The sequence below is a fragment of the Phascolarctos cinereus genome, unplaced genomic scaffold (assembly GCF_003287225.1).
Source record: "Phascolarctos cinereus isolate Bilbo 61053 unplaced genomic scaffold, phaCin_HiC Scaffold_4;HRSCAF=312, whole genome shotgun sequence".
NCBI lineage: Eukaryota > Metazoa > Chordata > Mammalia > Diprotodontia > Phascolarctidae > Phascolarctos > Phascolarctos cinereus.
The window spans coordinates 547,644,007-547,671,175 of NW_027555847.1; the positions used below are offsets into that span (position 1 = coordinate 547,644,007).

Sequence of the window (27,169 nt, forward strand, 5' to 3'; positions counted from 1 at the left end):
TGACAGACCCCACAATTTCCAGTCTTCCTAAATGAGTCACCACCAGAGAAAAGACAATCCTACAAAACAGGCATTGTAGATGGTCATTCTGAATAGTTTAGAACTCAAAGACCCTGCTTTGCCTATGTACATACTTGCTGTCCAGAAGTCTGTGAGGATAGAGGGAGTCCTTTTACCCAGAGGGAAAAGTGTTTTCTGCCCCAGTACTTCTTGAGACTATTTTTTGGAGAAAAACTAATTATATTCTAATTTACAGAAGAAGACTTAATAGGAGAACTGGCCTAGCCTAAGAAGGTTCTGTCATTGTTTCCTTACCTCTGTGCAAGGTTAAAATCTGTGTTTGGGTTGTTTCTTTAGATGGCTAGTTGATTTGGTCTGCATCTACGGTTTCACTGGCCTAAAGAATTCTGGATAAGGAAAATGCTTTTACCAATGGAAATCTGTATTTACTCTGCAGTTCACTGACTAAAGGCACTAAATGGTCAAGTAACTTGCCCAGGTTCACATATCCAACTTTTTGTGGAAGGCAGGACTTAAATCAAGGTTTTCCTGCCCCTGAGGCCAGTCTCTCTACCCACTACACCAGGCTTCCTTCCCGACCAGCAACAGCTGTTACAAAACCCAAGCACAGCTCTCTCTGAGGGAGCCAATCAAAGGAAGGGAAACAAACAGGCTCTCTCTGTCTCATTGAGAAGAAAATGGTGACAAACCTGATGTGTTTTTAAGATTAGGGAATGAATGGGGGCCAGACCACGTCAAGGAGACGTGTACCAGCTTCTCTCCCCAGGCTAACGTGAGTCAATTGTCTTGTTTTGTTTTGCTCTTTTGACTGATTGGTCAGCCTTACTCAACTCCCTATGATAGTCTAGGTAACCCTGACCGAACAGAGGAGCCCTGGTCTCCCAGAGAGAGGCTCAAGTTCAGCAGGGTGACCTCGGAACCCTACCTCCTGGCTACTTGAGATCTGATAGACATAGTTTAGGGCACTTGGGATTGTCAGAGCAGTGCCATTCTGTCTGCTTGTCCCCCTGCAGCCTTTGAGGTTCTGGAAATGGAAATCAACTGCAAAAATCAGGAATGGCATCGTTGTTGCAGGAAGAGGTAAGCCCCCTGGTGGGAGACTTGGGAGCCCACCCTAGTCCCAGCTGCGCTCTTGGATTCTATTCCAAGCAGGCTTTGGAACCCATGAGCTAGTGTTGGCACTGACCTCTAGAGGAATAGTGAAGTGTTTTTTGAGATTTGGGGGTGTGGAGGAAGAGCACATCTTTCAAAAATACATGGGTAAAGTTTTAACTGGCAGCCTCTCCCAGATGCCATGCCCTCCCATACCACAGATGGTCCCCGGTTTGCGGCTAGAAGTGGCATCAGCTTACTGAACAGCATTAGCACACTATCAGCTTACTGTACTGACTTACAGTGTTTATCTGGGCTGGGGTGGGCAGACATGTTGTCGTGCCTGGACTCCTCTCACATTTCTGCCAGTTGCACTTCCCCTTTGGGAATTTGCACAAACTTTGAGGGGACCTTTTGGGTGAAAGCTGGCTTTTCTGGATCCCTGATACAGACGCGGAACAAGTCACGACCAGCTTGGAAACGCTGGAGGTTGATTGTTTCAGTGCCAAGCATAGAAGTCCCGCCAGTCTGTTGTATTCCTCATCTTTGGTACCGTAGGGCATGGTCCTTTGGGCTTGGAAGTGCTTCTGTCTACAGGGAATGGGGGACGTGGGGCATGGGGAAAATATACCACCTTCTTGTTATCCAATTTCCTTTCAATCCGTAAACATGTGGGTTACTAGCACATAGGTGGTGGTTTAAGAAAAATTGCTTTAAAAGTATTTTCAATAAATTTTTTTTTTAATAAATTAAGGGTCACATATAAGCTGGGCAGTGCCGGTACGGCCATGTTAAATTTAATATATATGACATATATTTTAAAAGAAACCATCTGTACATAATAGGGATTCACTGTTTCATATACATTCTAAATTTTCTGTTCTTGGTGTATGGAAATGTTTGTGTTCTTTGATGCTTGTTAAGTTTATAATTTTAAAAAGAAAAATCAGGAGCAAAAAGAGAACTTGAAATATTCCTCTTATTTACAAGTTCAGGTTTTTTAGTTTTGTTTTTATGTTGCTTTGTTGTTTTTGTTAATGAGCCCCAATCCAGTCACATGTGGATATTGTACAATAATAGCTTTAGCTCGTTCTCCTTGGCCCTGAAACCAGCATCTTGTTTACTAGCAGATGGAGCCTTCATGACTTATCCCTGATTCTTTTTTTTAGGGGGTTGTTTTTTTTTTCTCCCTTATTTGGGAATTATTTCTATACCTCCAAACATGGCATTATCTATTTTCTCATCATGGTGAAGGATTGTTTCCTTAGATTCTTTCCCCTCCTCCTTCCTGCCTTGAATGATTCACAGTCAGTGAGTACCACCGGTGCCAACTGCACAATTCCAGTGTATACTGTCAAGGAAAGAAAGGATGGGAAATCTGAGAACGGGAGATACTTTGAATAATTTAAGGAGGTCCTGTTGGTTGGGAAAGTGCTCTCTTTGTGTGCCTACATTGATCAGCAGAGATATTTTAGCTTGTCTCCAGGCAAAGCACACAACAAAAAGGAAGATGTGGAGGGGGGTTGGGAATTGGGGAACAAAACTCAAGTACAGTTAAGGATCATAAAAAAGGGATGTGATGGTGCAAGGCTAAGTTGTTCATAGTTCTCTGATCTTAGGTTGTTTGTTGTGATCTGGGATCAGCCAGAAATTAATCACTAGTTTGAAAATTCAGCCATTGTTTAGAAACAGAAAACTGATCCATGTGATAAGGCATCTCAATAGCATCCTCTCCTTCTCCCTCTCTCCCCTCCTTCCACATAAGATTAAGGGGATAAACCATCTTAAAAACCTGTTTGGATTCAGACCATTGGGTGAGGACTATTTCAACTTTTTCAAAATACCAAGAGCCGTGAAACTGGCTAATTATATAAGAACATATTTAGAAGGATCCACAATGACAATAAGCTTCTTACACCAAATTTACAGGGTCACAGTAAAGTAAATGGCTAGACATTTTGGTGGAGTCTACACCATTAACAGTAATCTTTTAGGCAAGAAATCTTTTTCTTTATCCATTATGATTATCATGTCTATATCAGCTTGAATGCAAAGATGATAAAGTTGAATTCAATAAGTATTTGTTAAGTGCCTACTGCTTGCCAGACGTTATGCTAAGTACTAGAGTTAAAAAGATAAAACAAAATGGTCCCTGCCCCAAAGATTTACATTCTATGGAGAGAGAAGACAGGGACAGAAGAGAGACAGGAAATAATATGTACTCATATAAATAAATGCAAACACATACACAAAATAATTTTCATAGCAAAACACAGGTATAATATAAAAGGCAATCTGTTAACACTAGAACAGGGGTTCTAGAGGGCACAATGGTTATTGCTGTTGTTTGTTCTTCATTCTCAAGGAGGACCATGACATCAAGAAGGTGATGCCATGACTTGCAAGTGAATTGGATTTAAGTGAGGGAGTGCCAAGTGACTAGCCTCACTCTCTCCTCCATCTGGGACCAGTGGTGAGATAGAGATCAGGATGCCTGGAGATGGCCCTGGATGCAGTGGGAGACCTTGGCCTTTTTAAGCTAAGGTCTTTCTCGGGTCTCAGTTTGACTCAAGCAACACCCATTCAATGACCAGGTGGGGCACAATGGAAGCATGAAGAGAAGGGAAACTGAAACAGTGGAGGGAAGAGCCTGATCCGGCCTCTGATGATTACTACCTGTGTGAACTTGACCACATTTTTCTTATCTGTAAAATTGGGTTGTCAGATTAGGTAGCTTCTAAGGTCCCTTATAGCTCTAAAGCCACGACCCTATAGGGACAAGGGAGCAAGAAGTGATGGTCAGGGGAGGACCTGATCAGCATAGCCATACAATGAGAAGGATTCTGAGTAGAGCAATAGGATGGTAAATAGTCATGCCTTTCCAAGATACCTACAGTAACGCTGTTAACATTGAAAGTAGATATAATTGAGAGAGGAACTCTGAATTAATTTACACATAACTGTTTATATGCTTGTATATCTGAAAAGGAGGCTACTTTTCTCCCTCTGTCGACAGAGGAGTGAGCTGTGTAATGAGTGGAAAAAAGTCAGTGGGCCTGGAATACAGTTTATGAGTTTTTGTTCTAGGAAGCCTCTCGTAAACTCTCTATAGGCTGTCCTAAGAAAGAGGTGATTTTGAAGGGAGATTGTCCTGTCTTCAGGGGCAGGCCTAATTCCATGCAGTGCACTGTTACAGTGTCCAGGCATTATTTCCACTGTGAAGAGCAATCCACTTGGCATTTGCTTCCATTAAGGGATAGATTGGAAAAAAAAAATATGACATCTAAGAAGACTCTGGGAAGAAGTTTCGGGGAAGGGAGACAAAATAAAGGCCTGTCTGTTTGATTAATGTTCGAGTTGGTTGTCACTGCAGCCCAAAAGCTTCACCTACTGAGGATTTGGTACAAATATAGTCATATTAATCTATCTTTAATTTTAAAAGTAAATGGGGAAAAAAGAACCACAAAGGATTTGCATGCTAATGTGGCATAAAAAGGCAGATAATGAATGCATATTGATAAGTCTTCAAAGAACCCCCAGAGATTTTCTTTTGCCTCTTACTACCAATGGGGAGCTCAGCTGCTATTAGGACAATTTCAAGGGGGAGACAACGTTTCTTAGCATTAGACTTAGTTTAATCAGGAAATTTGAAGGCAGGCTGGTGGGTCTGGGAACACCTCTAATGGTACAGATGGTGATGAAAATGCATCGTATGTATTTTTATAAGATATAATTATTTGCAGATGGTAAGATTTATAATTGCTAAAGAAGCATGCTATAAACAATCATAATGAGAGTGTACTAAGTGGAGGCCTGGGACTTGGATCTTCCTGAGTTCTAATCCTGGGTCTGACTTTGACTCACTGTGTGGCCTGGGGCAAATCAGTTAACCTCCCCAGTTCCACCAATCTCTTCTGTAGAATGGGGATAGCAACATTAACCTCCTTCAGTAATGATGTGTGGAACCTGTGATTAATGATTGTAATTTAAAGCATGTGGGTAACAAGGGCTTCCACCTTCCAACTATATATAAAGTCTGTATCTAATCTCTTCCTTCTCCTTGTCTCCCATGTCGTGTCCCAGAGTGAGTCAGTGCATGTGCTCAAATGGAGACCTTTTATTTTTATTTTCAGTTGTGGGGCAGAGTCAGGCAGACATAAAGGATCAAGAAAAATAAAACAAAACAAAACCATCATGGAGAACTTAATACAAGACCAGAAAAAAAGACTTTGGACTTGGAGTTAGAGAACCTGGGTTCACCCCTTTCCTTTGCTACTACCTATGTGACCTTGGGCAAGTTACTTAACTCAGTGGGCCTCAGTTTCCTCTTATGTAAAAGGAGGGGGTTGGATTTAGTTGGCCCCTGATACTCCTTCCATCTCTAGAGCTATGATCCTATAATTCTCAGAATAAGGAGAGGAGAGTCCAGAAAATGAGTCCTTTTCTACCCTTTCCTGATGGACAGGCATCTGTCAACTAGATTGCCAACCAAATTGCCAGGAAGGAACATATTCTTGACCACATTTCCCCTTATCCATCTTCTTTCTTGGTCTTGTGTCCTTATTAGAACAAAATGATATCTTAAACGTGGAATGAGTAATGCAAGAAACAAGAGAAAATCTTAATTTCTTTTTTAGAAAAATCCTCACTGCAATTTGGCTTGTTTCATTCTCCCCTCCCTGCATGTGGGTGGCTAAGACATGTTCTTTTATTACATTCCCAACACACATAGAAACAATTCCCTATCTTCTGCCTAATCTCCAACAGTTGAAATGAGATTTTTTTCTGATGAAACATAATTTGCAAAGTTAGAATCCATCAGTATTTCTTCAGTGCTATACCTAACAGATAGCTCAATTTCTATATCATCCGAGAACACATCTGAGATGTCTTCTGCAATGACCACTGAGTCAGTGAATCTAGCTACTTAGTCTAGGCCAGGGATGGGGAACCTGTGGCCCTTTGACTGAATTCAAACTTCACAGAACAAATCCCCTTAATAAAAGGATTTGTTCTGTAAAACTTGGCTGTATCCAAGGACCTAGAAGCCAAATATGGCCTCGAGGCCACAGGTTCCCCACCCCTGGTCTAGGCAAAGACACTGTGGTTAGCAGGATGGAAAGAGTATTGAACTTGAAATCAGGAAAACTGAGTTTAAATCTTTGTTCTGGTACTGATGAACTATGGGACACGAGGAAAAAATCCTTTTTTTCTCTTTGGGCCTCAGTTTTCTCATTTGTAAAATAGGGATGATAATATTTATACCACCTCACTCAGTGTTGCTGTGAGGATAATAAGAAATATATGTGTGTATATGTATATATATATACATATATATAATACATGTGTGTGTTTATAGACATATATGTATATGTGTGTGTATTTGTGTAAAATTTAAAATGCTGTGAAAATGTTGGCTAATACTGATCACCCAGCCTTTCCAAGCTTCCCACCAATAGCTATAGGTTTGCTTCCAAAAAGGTAAGCTTGTGAAGTATAGGCAGAATCTGCCTTGATTTCCTTGATTTTGTGTTTTCTGGTTTTGTTTTGATTTTCTGGTGCTTTACTGGCCATTCAGTGTTTCCTACTGTAGAGTCTCACTGGGACCAGGCTCCTCACCCTTTCTTACCTCCCCTCTTCAAATCAACTCAAAGTTTGCTTTCTCCAGTGTTTTCTGTCCTTTTATACCAGTTGATAAAGGATGCTAATGGGATAGTGAAGGACACAAATCATTGTAGATGATCCTATGATCCCTTCAGGTTAGGTAATCATTGATCTGGAGCTGGAAAGGGTCTACTCCATCTACTCCAGATGAGGAAACTGGAGCCCAGAGAGAAATGACTTGCACAGTCACACAGGTAGTATGGGCCAAAGGTAGAATTAGACCAGGCTCTCTGACACCAGCCATGTTCATTCCATGGGATTACATCTTAACTCAGTTAAAATGGCCTCTTCAGAAGCCTTTTAAAGGCCATCTCCAATGGTAGGAATTTTGTATATCAGTAAGGAGGCAGAGGCAAATATTTTGGGTGGCCTAGATTCAAATCTTGGGTCTAACACTAACTCATTCAGTGATCATGGGCAAGTCATTTAACAACTTTGAGCCTCAGTTTTCCAATCTGTAATGTGGGGGTAATAATTCATATACTACCTACTTTTCCCCCTACTTCCTGTCTTACAGGGTTGTATTGAGGGACACATTTTGTAAACATTAAAGCAATATACAAATGTGAGTTATTATTAGGTTGGCTTTTGGTACCCCACAAACACCACCACATATATAGTGTCTTGCCTATGAGACAAACCCTTTTCTCTGCTTGCCTTCCTAATTTCACTCCCATATTTATCAGGCAGGCCCCACATTCTTTATCTATCTATCTATCTATCCATGTGTGAATAGACTTATAAGCATATATGTGTATGTGAATATATATAGGGCACACCTACATTCATATACATATGTGTATATGTACATGCTGCACACATTTATACACGTGTATATGTCTATGCATATATTTGTACATTTATATATAAATGTGTATATACCTTTATATATGTATATATAAATTTATACAATATATATATGCATGTATATAGTTACATATATAAGTATGTGTATATACTTTTATATATGTCTTATATGCATTTATATATGTGTATATATGTATATTTATACATAAATGTTTAACCTATAACAGGGGCTCTTAATATAGGGTCCATGGGTCTATGGATAGATTTCAGGGGATTTATGAACTTATATTTTTTTAATATTTTGATAGCTATATTTCAATGTTACTGTTTCCCCTTGTAATCTTATACATTCTGTTTTATGCATTTGTAAACATTCTTTCGAGAAGGGGTCCATAGGCTTTGCTGACCTGCCAGAGGGGTCTGTCACAAAAAAAGGTTAAAACCCCTTAGTCTATAGGATACATGGGCACCAAAGTGGCATGGTGAATAGAGTGCCGAGCCTGGCATCAGGAAGATTCATCTTCCTTAGTTCCAATTTGGCCTCAGATACTTAGTTGCTGGGCAAGTCACTTAACCCTGGTTGCCTCAGTTTTCTCATCTATAAAATGGGTTGGAAAAGGAAATGGTAAACCATTCCAATATCTTTGCCAAGAAAATCCCAAATGGGGTCACAAAGAGTCAGATGTGACTGAAAAATGACTGAAGAATGATGTGTAATATGCTAGGTACTAAGGAAGCTATGCATTTTATATATATATATATATATATATATATATATATATATATATATATATATATATATATATTATATATATATATATAATATATATATATATATATGTGTGTGTGTGTTGTGTGTGTGTGTGTGTGTGTGTGTATGTGTGTATATATACACACACATACACACACATATATGTCTGTGTGTGTGTGTGTGTGTGTGTGTGTATGCCATGGTCCCTGCCTTCATGGAGCTAAAACTAACAATGTATGACATAAACATTTATATATCACTATATAGTAACTCTACTTTGGATCCTTTGTGATCTCACTGATGTGAGTCAGCTAGGTGGAACAGTGAATAGAGTAAGGAAGATTTGTGTTCAGATCTTGAATTAGATATTTCTTACCTTGAAAAATCATTTAACCTCTCTTGGTCTCAGTATTCTACACTATGGAACCGGGTATTCAACTCAATGGCCTCTGGGGTTTCTTCCAACTCTAACTCTATGATCCTATCTTAATGTTCCCTCTAGCAACACAAATCACAACCCATTCCTGCCTGACCATCCTAGATGGCTCTTATGTATGTCTTCCCATAAGTCCTCTCCTGGGTATACCCAGTGGTGAGCTGGTGCTACACTTTTGTCTCAGGGAGAATTCAGGGAAATTAAAAATACTGTACAATTTCCCAAAGGCAATTCAGGCCACTGGCTTGCTCCTGTTTAACTCTGGGTCCTGCTCACATTTAATTTGCAGAGTCTACCCAAGATATGTAATAATTGCTGTTGTTCGGTCATTTTTCAGCTGTGTCCAACTCTTTGTGACCACAGTTGGGGTTTTCTCGACAAAGATACTGCAGTGGTTTGCGCTTTCCTTCTCCAGCTTATTTTACAGATGAGGAAACTAAGGCAAACAAGGTTAAGTGACTTGCCCAGGGTCACACAGCCAGTAAGTGTCTGAGGCCAGATTTTAACTCAGGAAGATGAATCTTCTTGACTCCAAGCCTGGTGCTTCATCTACTGCACTACCTGTCTACATGTAATAATAGCCTATTGATTATTGAAAAAATTATATATTATATTCAGTAGGTATTCTTGTTCTACTTGGTTTTTCCTGTATGGATAGCATAAGAAAGCTTTAAAGTACTGCTACTTCAGAAGAAGAAAGTTCACAATTTTTCTCTGTGGAACAATGGCCTCTGTAATTTATAATAGCTCTGACACTTAGCACTGGCGTTGAGTGTGGGACAATCACCTCTTCAAGCTTCAGTTTTGTCTTCCGTAAAACAGAAACATTAATACTTGCATTGTGTATCTTAGGGTGAGTGTGATAATCAAATGAGCTAATGTATGTAAAGCACTTAGCAAATCTTGAGGTGGAATTTAAAGGTAAACTAGTTGGAGTAATCACAATTGGTGGTGATTAAAATCATTTGCTTGAAGAGAAGAAACAGCCCTCTCTTCCCTTCCTCCCTCCTATCCACCCCCATAATGGAATGTAAGAAGCTAGGCTTGCCTCTTCTCTTCATTGGCACCTCAGTTCATTCAATATTCCACATTTGTGGGGCTTATAGCAAAAGCCATAAACTGGTTCAGGAAACCAATCTCTATGGGAACAACTATGAAGGAGTGGGTGGAAATATCACTGCATTGCCCAGTAGCTTTTCAGATCCATCGGATATCATTGTCTCCTTCCAAGGCATTCAGGGTTGTGATACATTGCTTCAAAAAGATTGAATGTCCCTAACATGTTTTCTAGCACACGTTTTCCAGTTGGGCAAGATGGAATCTGGGCATTGGTACCTGTGATGAACAGAATGAATGTTCTAGTTGAGGAGCTTTTAATTTTAATTTTTGTTTATAATGTCTCTTCTCTTGCCAGATTATGCCTGGATTGTGGGTGGGATCATTAGATTACAACTAGTAAGCAAAACCCAATATATGAAAAATTGCTAGTTTTTACAGAATTATCAGAAGTACTTTGTAATTGCATATATTTTTAAAACTCAAGTCATACCTGATTGGTTCTCAATCTGTAACTGTAACTTCAATAAATCCTTCCCCCTTCCCCCAAAAGTGTCAATTCAGTTTTTACGAGTGGCATAAATAGGAATAAAATAAGGTTTCACATTGTCAAGATGACATTGTGTTAATGTCCACTAAGACATTAATTAATTTAAAATTAAAAGGAATATTTTAAACTGAATATCACATATCAGAAATAAACAAAGGTCAGCCAGTAAGATACCATTGATTCAAAAAAAAAACCCAACACATCAGTTTTATGCTATTCTATATTTTGTCAAATAGCAATAAAATTTGTTATTTTAAAAAAAATTATAATTAAGATGCCACTTATCTTGAAAAAAGCATGTTATATAGGACACAACAACCATCAATCTAATTCTTTATCTTGGGAACGTGAAACTTGGAACAATCACTTCTATGAAGCACACAAGTCCCAGGGAATGCCAACTTGCCCAAGCTCTCTACTGGTGTTTTGTGGCCCAGTGGCAGGATTTGTGAAGATATCTATAGCTATGCCAAACCACCAAGAATACCAGGTCCGACATTTAGAAAGCAGGAGACAAAAAAATGTTTAGAACTTCTGATCTAACCTCTTTCACTGGTGAACGTGCAGATCTTCAGCTTTGCAAAACTAGGAAGCATACAGTCTAACTTGCAGCCCATTTTCATTAGGTGACTGGTCTACCTCTGTTTCACCTAATATGTATCCTCAACAATAATACTGTTTATGCCATTCATTACTGATAATATCACAGGCTACTTAACAATGCATGTATCTTTCCTTTGTTCTGTGGGTCACTGCAGTTGCCAAGACAGGTGGGAGAACTGCCATTGTTGAAGAGGGAGTAAGCACAATTACACTTGCTCCAGGCTTGGTCTCTTGTTGGGTTTGGGGTAGGGTGGGGGAGGATAAAAAGGATAGTAGATTGAGACTAGAGGTTACTTCCATCACAAGACGGATCAACCATTGTTATCACAGACCATGCTATCTCCTACTACCATTAACTGAATACCCCAAAAGACTAGTATTTCCCTTGTCCAATTGCTAGCAAACTCCAATCCATCCCTGTGCTTTAAAATTTTCATATGGGAAGGAAAAACTCCTTTTCTTTTTTTCCTTTCCCCACACTTAGTCCTACCTCTCACTAATTTCCATTCCTTCCTATCCTTATCTTTTATTGGACCCTATGGAATTCCTGCTTTATTGTCAACGAACTACTTTTCATCCTAGATCTCTCCCATTTATATTTTCCATCTTCTTTTGCTCTTGGAGACCTGGCTTTATCTAGATGAAATGTCATCTTTGGCCATCTGTTCCAGGGCTAGTTGTTTTTTTCTCATGTCCCATGACACATTGGGCCAGAAGGAAGAGTTAGGAATATTCTTTGGGTCATGCTACCACTTCCAGATTCTCTCTCTGCTACCTTCTGAGATTTGTTCCATCCGTCTATATGACCCTGTTCATATCCTTGTTGCTGTTAGGAACTGACCCCCGATCACTTTCCCTTTTTCCTTCTCCTTATTCTTTTTTTTTTTTGAATAGAAAATTTTTAGGTAAGATAGAATAACAAAATAAACAACAAAGGAAAATCAAGGGGTAGAATTATTCTCAATTATGTAAAGCAGTATAATCCTCTACAACATATTATACCTATAGGAGAAGGGTTGCATTAAGGCTGGAAAAACACTCATTTGTTCTAGAGTTTTTCAAATAGTTTATTGACATGTTTTATTTTTACATTACAAACATTTTCAGATTACCACCATTTGGCGAGAGCTTTCTTGTAGTTGTAGTATAACAACTAAGGAATATCAACAATATCATAATTTTATCTGAAAGCACATGCAATATTCCAAATCTATAATCCCCCACCTCTTTATTTAAAGTGTTTTTAATTTATCAAATTATTTAAATTAATTTATAATAAAATTAGATTTTCTTTTCCTCTCTCTCCTCACTTTATTGGAAAAAAGAAAATGAAGACAAATGCCTTATAATAAATATCAGGCAAAACAAATACCCTCCCTGGCTATGTTAAAAATATGCATCTCATTCTGCACTCTCAATCCAGCTCCTCTATGTCTTCAGATGGTTAGCGTGTTTCATTATCAGTTCTTTACAAGCATGGATGGTCATTTCATTGAGCATGGTTTGTACAGCTTTCATCTCCTTGCTCATAGTCTTCCCTTACAATCCCTATTTGGGAACATCAGTATTCACAATAATGTCCCTTCAAATATCCAAGCTTTTCATTTTATTAATTCCATCATTCTCATGGCCTACATCTTCATTTTGGGCAGCTAGGTGGTGCAATAGAGTGCTGGGCTTGAAGTCAGAAAGATTCCTGAGTTCAAATGTGGCCTCAGCCACTAACTAACTGTGTGACCCTGGGCAAGTCGACTTAACCCTGTTTACCTCAGTTCCTCATCTGTAAAGTGAGCTGAAGAAGGAAATGGAAAATCACTCCAGCATCTTTGTCAAGAAAACCCTAAATGGGGTCACAAAGAGTCAGACATGACTGAAACAATGAACAACATCTTCATTTTACCTTAGCTATTCCCTGAGGTGGTCACACCTTAAATCTGTGACCTAAAACTACTCAATTTCCATGATCTTAAACTCTGAAATTCTCTACATCATAATCTCCTGACATTCTCTCTTGAGCCACACCTATTTTAAACTTATTCTTCATTCTCATTATAACCTCCTGTCTTTCTTCTTCTCACAACCTTGTCTCTATAACAAGTTCGACCATTCACTATTCTCTGCCCTTGAATTCTTTGCCCCCTTGTCCTTCTGCAATGACAGTCTTCCAGCCTTTGGGTCACCTCCAACATTCTCCTACCTTCCTACTACCAAGCAGGTAAAAAATGGAGGAAATCCACACAACTGTGCCAGTCAGGTCCACTACTGATTCATATAATCTAATCTCAACTAGTCCGTTAGTGCCACTTTTATTTTTCCCTAGATGACTCTCTGTCACATTCCCCACAGAGGCAGGTGTGCATCCTCTCCCTCTCCTCAAGCCTCAGTGCCAACCCAACACCCTCTCTTAACAGATGACTATGCCTCTTGCTTTATTCAAAGGCTCAAGAGGTTCCCTTATCTCTCCTACTCCACAGTTAAAAACCACTCCCCTTTCACTCACCTTCTCCTCCTTTGCTTCAGTCTTTGAGGAAAGAGAGGTCTCCTATCTTTACCGATGCCTCTGCTTTTGCCCTTCATGTATCTCCACCTCTGTTCTCTGGGAGACTGATTCACTGAGCACTCATTTCATATCTCTCATCTTCAGTCTCTTCCTATCTACTGACTCCTTCCCCACTGCCTACAAGGGTCTAACAGATCCTTAAATTTTTTTTTCTTCACCTTCACATCACCTAAAGCTATAGCTTTTACCTTTCATTTTACCAAACGCCAAGAAAATAAATTTTTTTATACCTGTTGCTTCCATTTCTTTGCCACCCACCACCTCTTGCTATGTGGTTTCAGATGTTACCTCTCTATTGAAACTTTCCTCCAAGATTACTAAAAATCTCTTAACTCCTAAATCTAGTGGCCTTTTCTCAGTCTTTATCCTCTTTGACCTCTTTACATATTTTTACTATGATAAACTCTACTCCTCTGGCTCCTGAATATTCTGTCTTCTCATGGATTCCACAAGGCTTGTCTCTTTTGTTTTTTATCCTACCCATATGAACTTCCCCCTCCCCAGTCATCATCCACATCCTTATCCCTAATTATGGATGTCTCTCAAAGCTGTTCTGGAACCTCTTCCTTTTTTATATTTATTCTGTATCCCTTTGTGAATTCCCATCTCAGAACCTTCCAACACAAAAACTATTTCTGGGCTGAAATCTATTTCTCTGTGTGGCATAGTAGATATAAGTGCTGGGCTGGGTTCCAACTACGCTTCTGATACATACTAGCTGTGTGACCTTGAACAAATTGCTTAACCTTTGTCTGCCTCCGTTTCCTCATCTCTAAAATAATAATAGGAATAATAATAATAATACACCCACCTCTCAGGGTTCTTGTGAGGATAGAATGAGATAACATTTATAAAGTACTTTGCAAACTTGAAAGTACCATATAACTGCTAGCTTTTATAACTGCTATTTTATTTCAAAGGACAAGATGAATAGCTCTATTTAATAATAGGCTCATATAGTAAACTGGAAGAGATCTCAGGGTCATCTAGTTTAACTGTTCCATTTTATGGATGAGTAACTAAGGCCCAGAGAAGTTAAATTATTTGCCTAAGGTCACACAAATAACTTTGTGGAAGAACCAGGATTTTAACCCAGATTGCCTGATTCTAAATCCAATACTCTTTCCATTATATCATAATGTTCCCCAATTCAGTCCAGACGTGGAATCCAAGAAATGATGCCCTCAAATAGGAACTTAGCTGTTCCTGCAGCTACCTTGTCTTTTTTCTACACTCCTATATATATATATATATATATATATATATATATATACACACACACACACACATATATATACATACATATATATACACATATATACATACATATGTGTATGTATGTATGTATATATATATATATATATATATATGTATGTATTCCTGCCCATCCTCACCTTACTTTACTTGGGTAAAATCTTGTTTTAAATATAATAAAACATACATACTAAAACCTTAATCAGAGTAACTACAAGAATTAGGGTAATAATCATTCATATTTTTATAGTGCTTTAGAGTTTTCAATGCATTTTCCTCACAATAACTTTGTAAAGGAAGTAATACAAGTATTATTTTCTATTTAACAGGTAAGGCTGTTCTCCCTACAATACCGGAGGTTCTAAGATTGTTAAGTGATTTACTCACAGCTAGTAATAGCAATATTTATATAGAACCTACTCTGTGGCAGGAACTATACTTAAAAAACAACAACAACAACTGTGTACCAGGAACTGTATGAATTGCTTTACAAATACTATTATCTTCCTCTCACAATAGAGGAAACTGAGTTTAAGTGACTTGCCTAAGGTTACATAGCTAATAAGTATCTGAATCTGGATTTGAACTCAGGTCTTCCTGACTCCAGGCCCAGCTTGCTATCTATTGTTACATATACCTGCCTCTAGCAAGCAGTAGGTAGGATTCAAACCTCAATCTTCTGACTCAGGTATGCAGTCTTTCCAGTATGACATACTGCCTCCCCAATAGTTAAAATAGCATTTCTTGAAATTTAATTTGTATTTAATTAATCAATCAATAAACATTTGATAAGCATCTACTTTGTGCCAGGTATTGTGATAGTGCTAGGAATCTAGAAAACAAAAATGAAATAGTCTCTGATCTCAAGGAGCTTACATTCCATGGGGGAAATAACAGATACACAGATAAACATGTACAGAAATAAGTTGTTCTTCAGTCATTTTTCAGCTGTGTCCAACTCTTCGTGACCCCATTTGGGGTTTTCTTGGCAAAGATACTTCAGTGGCTTGCCATTTCCTTCTCCAGCTCATTTTACAGATGAGGAAACTGAAGCAAAAAAGGTTATGTGATTTGTCTAGGGTCACACAGTAAGTGTCTGAGGCTGGATTTGAACTCAGAAAGATGAGTCTTCCTGATTTCAGGCCCAGCATTCTATCCACTTTACCACATAGCTGCTTGACAGAATAAACACACACAAAATCATGCAAGAAAAGTCTTGTGTAGAAGATGGCACCTGGGGGCAGGTAGGGGGAGCAGTGGATAGAGCACCGGCCCTAAAGTCAGGAAGACCTGAGTTCAAATTTGGTCTCAGACCAAACACTTGACACTTACTAAGCTGTGAGACCTTGGGCAAGTCGCTTAACCCCAATTGCCTTAAAAAAAAAAAAAGAGGGTGGCGCCTGATCTGAGTCTAGAAGGAAGTAAAGGATTCTTTGAGGTGAATGTGAGGATAGATTGCATGTTTCAAGCATGGGCAATGTAAAAATACGGAGACTGGAGACAGAGAGCCATGTGTTGAGAAGAGAGATGTCTAACATTTAGCTGAAACTTAAGAGTACAGGAAAGGGAGTAATAAACGAAGAAAGGTTGGGGCTAGGTTGTGAAGGACTTTAAAAGCCAATTGGAGGAATTTGGATTTTATCCTGGAGCAAATAGGGAAGTCACCAGTCCATTGGGTGGGGCAGAGATCTGTGCTTAAGGAAAATCAAGTGGGAAGGTGAAGAGACTAATTAAAAGGCCATTTCAAATTGTCCAGGCTCGAGACAATGAAAATGGCACTGTGTGTCATGAAAAGGAAACAGATGCAATAGATGTTATGGAGGCAGAAACAGCAAGATTTGGCAACCACTTGGATATGTAGAGTCAGGAATAGTATTTTGTATATTCTCATATGTGAAAATATTTCTCTTACAATTTGCAAGGCCCTTGAGAGCAGGAGGTAGTTCATTTTTGTCATTATATCCATTCCTTTGCCTAGCAAAATGTATAGCCGGTGTCTCCAGCACCTAGCACAGGGTCTGGTACATGGTAGGTGTGTTCAATAAACACTTACTGACCAACAAAGTACCTGATACATAATAGGTATTCAATAAAGTCTTATTAAGTCCAAACATAGAATTGTTAAAACCCTTTTCAAGTAAGTCAAGATAGATGGACAAAACATTGCCTGTAAAGATGATCAGGCAGACAGCTAGAAGGTACAGTGGGTAGAGTGCTGAACCCAGAGTTAGTTCCTGAGTTCAAATCTGACCTCAGACACTTGCTAGCTGTGTGACCCTGGGCAAGTCTCTTAACCCTGTTTACCTCCATTTCCTCAACTGTAAAATGAGCTGGAGAAGGAAATGGCAAACTTCTCCAGTATCTTTGCCCAAAAAACCCCCAACTGTGATTGCACAGTTGTATACAACTGAAAACAACTAAACAACAACAACAAAATATGATCAGGCCCCTTGCTTTGATGAATAGATAAGGATGATTTATAATTACTCTATCAACTGCTTGTATGGTAAGGGTTACTTCTGAGATGCCTAAAAGAGCTTTTTGGCTTAAACATGTGAAATATCCTCCCTTTAGGCTTGTTTATACCATTTACTTGCACTATGTACAAAGGGCTCACTAAGTAATGGTCTCCTTCAGGTAGACTTTTCCTGAATTACCTCAACTTTGAATTGGTGGAGTTTGAATTACAGTAATAAAGTTTTTCTGTTCCTTCTGTATGGCAAAATAGTTGCATTCACAGGTGCTATCTATAAATGTCCAATAATTGCCCTAACAGCTTTACGCCATCAAATGGAAGCCACTTATATACAATGGCCCTAATTAATCACATAAGGGTCCCAAACAGAAAACCCTCCATGCAGCTTTTAATGTTTGTGACATTCTTCAGTTTAATGGGTATGTATAATTCATTTATAAAGTCATCTTGCTGAGCACAAAGCTTTCCCAAATGACTCACCTGTGACTCAGAAAACCCAGGCACCTCTTTGATTTTTTTTTATCCTATACAATTTGTTCTAGTTTCCTTGGTGCATGAATACACTTACAATCAATTTCGTTTCAAGATGCCAGGTATTAAAAACATGAATAAAACAACACTTAGAAACACAAAGGAAAATCTTACCAACACACCAAATGTCTTCATAGCTCCTGCAGTCCAACCCTCTTTCTGCCTCCTACAGCAATATCTGCCAGGAATCAATATGCCAGTCTCTCACACTGAAAAGAATCTAAGTGAAGAAAACTTATTTGTTCTTGACAAGAAATAAAATGTTCCCATATCTATTCTGAAAGAAAGCTCTGGGGAGTTTCAATACTCCAATCACTTTGTGAACTCGTCAGTATAGGTGATTTCCAACATGTGTTTGTAATCCCTCTCTGCCTGAGCCTCTTATGTGACTTTTGTCCATGTCCTCCAATAAATGTGCCCTAACAATGAGGGGCCTTCCTCAGGTCCTCCTGACATTTTGTGAATACCAATGGAGCACACAGGTTCTTCATTAGCTAAGTGTCACTTGTACTGTACAACTAATGGGTTTTATTTCTTTGATGTAACTAGACAACATTATAAACAACCAAAAATTTATCTTGCATTAATATTTCCACTTTTCAGTCTTCTGTGAAGTATAAAAAAAATTGAGACATAGTTTCTGAGCAATTGATCACTTTATTGATTATTGCTAACAGATAATTAATAAAAGGGGTCAGTGACCCTCACAAATGCCAAAGACCAATCATTGTGGCTTCTTGACACTTATATGCCCTCAGAAGAGTGGGTGTTCCTGACAGGCAGCAATCAACTCTGATTGGTTAACAATTAATGGAAAGAATGAATATTATAATCAGAGGTGGATCTAGTCTAATGAGGGGCTGGGAGACAACTCTGATCATTCTGGGCCTGGCTGACTAGAACACAATGGGCCGAATTTCACTCAGATTAGCTTTTCTTTGTAAGGTTTTTCTAGTTGGGTGGGACAACAACTCCACCTAGATAAGATGATCTAGGTGGGGTAAATTTTTCGGCAAGGATCAAAAATCTCTCTGCAAGTCTAGACTTTGAAATAGGAAAAAAAACCCTGGATCTCCCCAATAATTGGTTATTTGATATAAGAAATAAATAATCATTTCTCTCACTGCTTACTCTTGCAGTCCTGCTTTTAAGTAATATTTTGAATCAAGTTATCAAGAAAACCAAATTCCTTCCTATCTAATTCAGTATTTGTCAGTCAATTGACCAATCAACAAACATCTATTAAACACCTACTGAGTACAAAGTGCAGGGATATATGATACAAAAGCAAAGTGAAGACTAGGCCCTGCCCTCAAGGAGTTTAAACTCTACTGGGGAGATCAAATATGGAAATGAAAGGCATTTATGCGATGAAAATTTAATTGGGAGAAAAAGTACTCCCAACTGAGAGGATCAGGAAAGAATGTGGACCAAACTTTGAATAGATTCTAAGAGGAAGGAGTGCATCCCAGACCAATCTGCCAGCTTCTGCAAAGGCAGGAGATGAAATTTGGAGTTTAGGTAGCATTAAGCAGGCCAGTTAAACTGGGACAGGGTACATAAAGGGCAGTAAACTGATCTTAAATCCAAAAGATCTTTGAGCTCCCTTGACACAGGAATGTGATCAAACAAAATTCCTTCACTTAAGACATTTTTTAATAGGCCTTTTCATTTTCTCATTTCTGATCCCTGGAAGTCTTGCTATGGACACATACAATATTCTTGTGGCTTGTTACTACCAAAGTACTTTTGTTCTTCATTGTGAAAAAAAAAGTTTCTATGTAAGCCCAAGGTATTATTTATCAAGCAGCAGGGGGAAAAATACCCACCCACACTTGTATTCCTTTCCCAGAAGGAGTTCAAAATCTAAAAGAGCCTTCAACTCTGTTTTATTTTAGTCATTTGAAAGTTAAGGTTTGCATTAGTTTACTAAAGATTTTTTTTATGGAAATTTCATTCTTTTCCATTTGGCAAATGCTTATTGAGTTCTTCTTTTATGCCAGGTACTGTGCTAAATACTGTGAGGTATACAAAGGTGATTGGTCACTGCCCTCAACTAACTTATTATCTACTACGGGAAATATAACATAGATATAAAAAAAATAGAATATACAGAAGAATTTTTAAGTGCTTAAAGAAAGGCACAAGCAAGGCACTAAGGAAGCATTGAGGAGGAAAAGATTAATTCTAACTGGGAGGGTACCAAGGACGACTTCATGGAAGAGGTGACATGTTAGCCGAAATTTGAAGAATAGGTAAATGGCCTTGGAAGAAAACGGAGAAAGAGAAAAGTTACATTGTCAGTATAGGCATAGAGATAGGAAAGTATGGAATATGTTTGAAGAATGGAGTATAATTTGGCTTGCCTATGGCACATGAAAGGGCATAATCATAGATAAGACTGGAAAGGTTGATCTGAATCAGAGTATGTTTTTGAGAAAGTGGGTCATATAATAATACCTGGGCTTTAAGGTAATCAATTTGGTAGTAGAATGTAGAGAAGTCTAAATGAAGGAATTAGCATACAGGCAGGAGGACTAGGTTGGAGGCTATTTTATTAATCAAGGAAAGAATTAATGAGGTCCTGGACTATGGCAATAGTTGCAGAAATGAAAAGAGAAGAACCAAGGTAAAATGCATCTCATAGATATAGACAACAGGACTAGTAATTGATTGGATGTGGGAAGGTAGAGTCAATTATACCAAGATTTCTAGGGAACTGGTGAGTGGGAAGATAATGAAACCATTAACAGAAATAGGGAAATCAGAAGAAGAATTGGTAGGAGTCAGATTATAGAGGGATTTGAGTATCCTGAGAAATTTAGACTTAATTTTGTAGACAAGGGTGCCATTGAGGGTTGTATAGATCAGAATAAAGGTCAGAGGCTCAATCAGAGCAGAGGACAAGGACTTTGCCCCATGGCCCTCAACCTTAGAGGACCCTGATAGCACTTAGTAGAAACAAATTACCTTAGTACCTAATTAGCAAGAATACTTAGTTAAAATGTGGAAATATGTTTAATATGATTGTACATGTAGAGCCTATATTAGATTGCTTGCTGTCTTGGGGAAGGGGGAGGGAAGGGGGAGAGGAAAGAAGGAGAAAAAAATCTTATAAAAGTGAATATTGAAAACTAACTAATTAAAAAAAGAACAATTAGTCCTCTTCTTTCCTGGACTGGTCCTACTCCCGAGTGAGTGGCCTCCTCGGCAATAACCAGGCTGTGCCCCAGGGTCTCTGTCTCTACCATTCCCCTCAACCTTACCAACTGACTTTATCTTTAAAAGTTGGCTTGCTATATTTGGAAATTAAGGTGATATAAAGATAAAAAGCACCATTTTTTCCCTCAAAATTGATCTGAGGCTAAGTTTCATGCTGCTTGTCCTGGGCAGCAAAATTGTAGTTACAGCTGTAGTAAAGATGTTGAGTCTTCTTCCCCCAATACAAATTAACTGGGTTAAGAGCCACCGTAGGGCGAAGGCAGAAAGAAGTTACTGGCTTCATGAGCATCTCTGGGTCTATTAAAATGTAAAACTCTACGAAAACAATAAAGGTCTTCTATTGTGCAGTGCCTGGAATGTAGGAAGAGCTTAATACATATTTTTCAATTATGGTGATCCTGTATCCTCCAAAATGTCTCACACATAGTAAAAGTATTAAACACTATTTGTAGAATGAAGATGCTATTTTTGAATTCTTTCATTTTTGTTACCCTGCCTCTTCTCTTCTCCATTTACAGTAGATATACAGAAGTTAACTCTATTTTACAATGGTTTGCTGAGCATACAAGTTTTTTATCTGGAAATTCTCAACCAATGATATTTAAGTCCTATTCCCAAGCAATAATCCAACCTCAGAAAAAAAACACTGTAAGGTTGAAAAGGAGGCATCTGCCTCTCACCATCCATGCTGTCAAAGCTGTCTGTTGTGAACTATAATCCCAAGATTAGATAGCAAGGCAGAAACGTGCATCCTCTAGATTACAATGGGCATTAGAATGGGACTGAAGATATGCTATTAGGCAGGGATTCTGAGAACAGGAAGTGTAGCTGGTGCAAGAGATTAGATAGAAGGGATGCTCAGAAGACAGGACTGAATGGCTGCACAACCTATCAACAGGAAAACAAAACTCTACAAGGAATTAGTGAGTATGCTTTCAGAAAGGATGATTTCTAGGAGCTAGTTAAGGTACCAAAAGTCAGTACTCATCTATGCTGAGGAGAAACAGCACAAGACTGATCCGAGGAGCAATAACATGAAGACAAATTCCCATTCCTCAACAGTCTTCAGAATGTATTCTGTGGCTGAGATTCATTGCCCACATTTCCTGAACCCTCTCCCAAATCCCAGTCTCCTCATATGGAAAAAAAAAAAGGTTACTAACCTGGTTTAACACAGTCCAATCATGATCATAATGTTAGGCTGGTCTTTTCCCTTTTACCAAAAATAAACCATTATGGACATTTTGTACTTAGAAGATCATTTTAAGGTGTTGCTAGGTGGTGCAGGGGACAGAGCACCAGGTCTGGAGTCAGGAGGACCCAATTTCAATGCCAGCCTCAGACCAGGCACTTGAGACTTACTAGCTGTGTGACACTGGGCAAGTCACTTGACCTCAACTGCCAAAAAATAAAAAAAAAACTTTTTAAAAATTTAAATAAAGTTCATTTTAAGTGAAAATATTTGTGAAAGATAGCATACTGTCAAAAAAAGTTGATATGTTGGTTGGCTTTGCTGACCTGTTTTTTTCCCATTTTTTATTCTTTGCCACAAGGGATAACTCATTGCATGGATTGGGTGAGGTTATATATTTGGAAAGGGAGGCAATGCAAAAAAAAAAATTAATGAAGTTAAGTACATAATGAATTATAAATAAGATCAAATTAAAATTCTCTCTGTATAGGAAATGAAACAGGGACCCAGAAATTAATTACCCTAACATAAGTCTCTGATTGAACTGGTTGAGAATCTTAAACTGCTTATGGTCTCTGGAAAACTCTTATGAAACATGGCAAGCTCCTAAGCTATATGCATCAGCAGCATCATACTCCTGCTGGCTACCTTTGTGAAGGTCACTATATGCCTAGTAATCAGGCCACACAGTTAAGAATTTTCATGACTAGAATTCACTGTCTCTACTGCTTTAACTCATAGAATCCCCACCTTCCTTCAGGGTACAGCTGAGGTGCTAAGTTCTACCTGAGGCCTTTCTTGTTAGTGTTCTTTCCTCCTTGAAATTACTTATCTGTGTGCATATTAGTATTTCTCTCCCTATTAGAATAAAAATATTTTTGAGGTGAAGGAATGCTTCATTTAAAAACAAATCTGGTAATCTCCAGCACCTTGCACATAGTAGGATCTTAATAAATGTTCATCAAATTCAACCTAATCCCCTGCTATGTCTGTCAAAGGCTATTACATTTGAAAATGCTGTGTTAATGGGTTTCAGCCACAAATAGCTTCTTTCAACCCCCTTATTCTTCTTTTTAGAGTCCAAGGAAAAAAAAAGAAAAGATTTGATGTTATATCACATAAGGCAATGGGGTAGCCTAACCTGTGTCACCAACAAAGCTAATGCTTTTGCCATTGAAATATTTTATTTTTTCCCCTTGCATCCTTGCATTTCCACTTCCTCCTCTCCCTCTCTCTAACCACCCTTCTTTGTTTCCTTTTTGCTGGTAGTTAATACTCTTCCCTAATAAAAGTTGATCTTCCCCAAGGCCTTGTCCTCAGTCTTCTTCATGCTCACTACATTTTCTTCCTTTCCCATCTCATCAACTCCCTCTGTTTCAATTCTCATTCTTTGCAGGTGTTGCCCAAAGCCACATCTCTAGTGCTGACTTCTCCATCCTGCTCCACAAAAGTGCCAGGATCTCCCATAGGACAGGTCTCTGTGGTTGTCCCAAAGGCCACTCAAACCACATGGATCCAAAGCTGAGCTTATGATCTTGTCCCCCAAACATGCTCCTCTTCCTCCTTCTCCTGATTTCACTCTTTCTGTAGAAGGCTTTATTATTTATCCAGTTCCCTGTGTTGGAAACACACATACTTCCTGGCTTTTCTCTACAGATCAATTTCTGAAATGGATAATAAGAGATGCAAAATTAAATCTCACCTTCTACAAGAAGCTTTTCCCCACCCCCCTTCATACTTCCTTCTGTGAATATCTCCTAACACCTTCCTGTTAATAGCTCCAATTTCTCCTGTATATATCTTATTTGTACATAAGTGTCTGTTGTCTCACCCTTTACACTGTGAGCTCTTTAATAGCAGGGACTGCCTTTTGCCTTTCTTTGTACCTCCAGCACTACGCAGAGTGCCTGGTGCTTAGTAGGTGTATAATAACTACTTATTGATGGATTGACAGCTTGTACCCAGAGCTAGGTCAAAACATTTGTGCACCCCGTGGAAAGGTTTTAAAATTGCACCTTTTGAAAGCTGCTATGTACTAAGGTTTTCACTTTGCCACATCTAATTCAGCAACACAAAATCAAGCCCTATGTGACATAGAGAGTAGAATATTCTGGCACTAAAGTATATACTTTTATAAAAAGAAACATTTTAAAATATCTCCCATTGTGCCCCCCATTCTCTCCATGTTATACTCTAGGCAGCTAACTCCTAATCTTGCCTACTTCTGGGGCCACTGCACACTTTGACTAAAGTAGGAAAATAGAATAGAGAAAAATTAGTGAGAGAATGAAAAGTGTCTTCGTATTTTAAGAGGCAAAAATGTTACCCACATTCCTATGTGCTTAATGTGGTAAGCAATGGGAAGCCCATTGTAGGTTCAGTAGTCTTAGGAACATTTTTTTCCTTTTTTAAAAATTGACTCAGAAAGGTACAAAGCTAATATGTTATCTATGAGTCACAAAGCTAATAGCCTTGTGTCATTTCCCAGGCTAACTTGCGTCTCTGATTGCCAAATGTTCCCAGATCTATGAATACTTTGTCATGTAGTGTTCAAAAATACTGTTTCCTCTCCTCTCCTGCTTCAGTAGCAATTAGCTCATGCTGGGGATTGCTTCATGCAATTTTCCCCCTGTGAACGTCATAAAAATTAAACATAAAGCTAATTTTACTTCTCATGAATAGAGTCCCCGTGGTTACACTTCAAGACTAATTTAGGGAAGAGATCCGGCCCTTTATCTCCCTCACCAAATTCCTGCAATTTGCCTACAGGGATCTGAGCCCAACTAAGATTAAATTTTCCAACAGATTATACTCATTCCATGAGGTTCTGTTTTATTACTTTGGATGCCCATAGCCCTGAGAATAGCAAGTATGAATTCAATTTACCATTTATTTTCAGGGCCAAGTCTTTTAAGGAAAGGCAATAGACCAATGATTTCCCCCATGTCTTTATGCAGTCAATCAGTCTGACAAGCAGTTATTAAGTGCCTACTATGTCCCAGGCACTCTGCTAAGTTCTTGAATTACAAAGAAAGGCAAAAGACAGTCCCTGCTCCCAAGGCTACATGCAAACAATTAATGTGCAAACAAAATATATGAAGAATAAGTGGGAGAGAATCGATAAAGGCCCTACTACTAAGAGGAATCAGTAAAGGCTTCTAGCAGAAGATGAGATTTTAGCTGAAACTTGAAAGACGCCAGAAAAGCCAGGAGGTGGAGATGAGGAAGGTGAGTATTGCAGGTACAGGTGTATCTACTGAAAATGCCCAGTCTGGAGATGGAATGTGTTGTGGGGGAACAGCAAAGAGCATGTTAATCAAGATCTCTTAGGGCCATCCTCTCTCACTCATTCCCAATCACTATTCTTTTTCCAATATAAATATGATAAGTATATTCTTTTTTTTTTTTTGGTGAGGCAATCGGGATTAAGTGACTTGCCCACAGTCACACAACTAGTAAGTATCAAGTGTCTGAGGCCGGGATTTGAACTCAGGTCCTCCTGACTCCAGGGCCGGTACCCTATCCACTGCGCCACCTTGCTGCCCCCCTTCCAATATAAATAGGATACCTTATAAGAAGGTTTGTGGAAGACTTGGGAAATTCCCACTCAAGAGCAAGGTGTAATGATAAATGGGGGCACCTTTTACAATCCTTCTTCTATTCCATTCCCTCCCTCCCCCCACAACAGCATTTTTTTTAAACCAACAGATTCTTGTCAGAGGGTTTGATAAGCTTTTCATGTAAAAGAACTCAAATGGCCAAATTCTCTTTTGGGTCAGGTGGTCCAATCCCTAAAGCCCACAGGGCTCCCATGGAAAGTAGAAACACAATCCAGGGCGTTCATCCTGCCCAGAGGATGATGCAGCTCTTCACATCCTGGCTGAAAAGGTTTTGTTATTTTGTGCTTGTTTCAGAAGCTGATGGGTAAATGGTCTGTATGTCTGTTGCCATGACAGCAGAGCGCAGTCAGGCTGGGCTTCTTAATAGCCTACAAATATACCCTTGAGGAGATGCTTGTCAGAATTTGCCAGACGCTTTTCCTTTCCAGCTTCACACAAAAGGTTTAGACGGTGCCTGACTGTATTTAGGGGAGAAGCAGGATAGAATTTAACATTTGGCTAGTGTGAATAGCGATGTTCCAAAGCACTGATCCTCTGCTGCAAGAATTGTGCTCCAGTCTCTCACCTCAATATTTTTGATCAACTCTATACAAATTAAAGGCAAGGCCCTTAGAAGCAACTGTGCTAACTAAAGCTTTTATTCATTTCCAGTGCTCAGGGTAACAGTTGTTGCACTTGATTTGAAGTAATTTTCAACGTCTTTGTTCCTATTCCTATTTTACTTTAAGGGAAAAGTGTTAAGGTGGTATACCAAGGAAAAAAAGGTCCAAGTTTCTAATTTGACAAGTATATTATTTTACAAAGTATATTATATCCTAAGCCCTTCAGTTCCATGATTTTTCTTGTCTTTTATGTTTAATTAGAATGCATTTGAGACCACTTTCATGTAATTGTCAATTATCCAGGGGTTGATTACTTAGTTGATAGATTATCCAAGTCATTCCTTTCTCCTTTTTTGTCCTTCATGCCTGCTATTTTTCTGGGATTGCTAGCCAGAAAGGAAGTGATGCTGAAATGAGTAGATTTTTCTACTTGTTATCAACTACAAAGAGGTATTTGTTGGGAAGGAAAATAAAATTGTTCAATCTGAGGTTTGGATGATTATCTATGGATATCATTTGTGCATTCTGTCTCTGGAACTATGGGTAATTATTACTTGATTTTTTTTTTTTGCTCACCTCACCAACATGCACTAAAAGTTTAGATGTCAACTGCAGGTTCCAGGTGCTTAGTGGACTTACTTCTAAAATCGTAACTCATTAGCCCTTCCTAGTGCTTTCACTTTTAATAGTCAGCCAGCTGATCAGAGGAACCAACATTTCACATTGCATACA

At 38.8% G+C, this 27,169-nt stretch overlaps 1 protein-coding gene across 2 annotated transcripts in view; it reads left to right on the forward strand.

Moving 5' to 3' along the window:
• Positions 1 to 705: 705 nt before the first annotated feature.
• The window catches only part of RIPOR2 (RHO family interacting cell polarization regulator 2), a 262,145-nt gene continuing 235,681 nt past the window's right edge, over positions 706 to 27,169 (forward strand). Inside the window, exon 1 of one of the 2 annotated variants that reach the window (XM_020986858.2) lies at positions 706 to 793. The gene's annotated coding sequence lies outside the window, so the exon portion shown is untranslated. Of the gene's footprint in view, positions 794 to 935; positions 1,102 to 27,169 lie in introns of those variants that run through there. The other variant, XM_020986855.2, reaches the window with a different exon arrangement.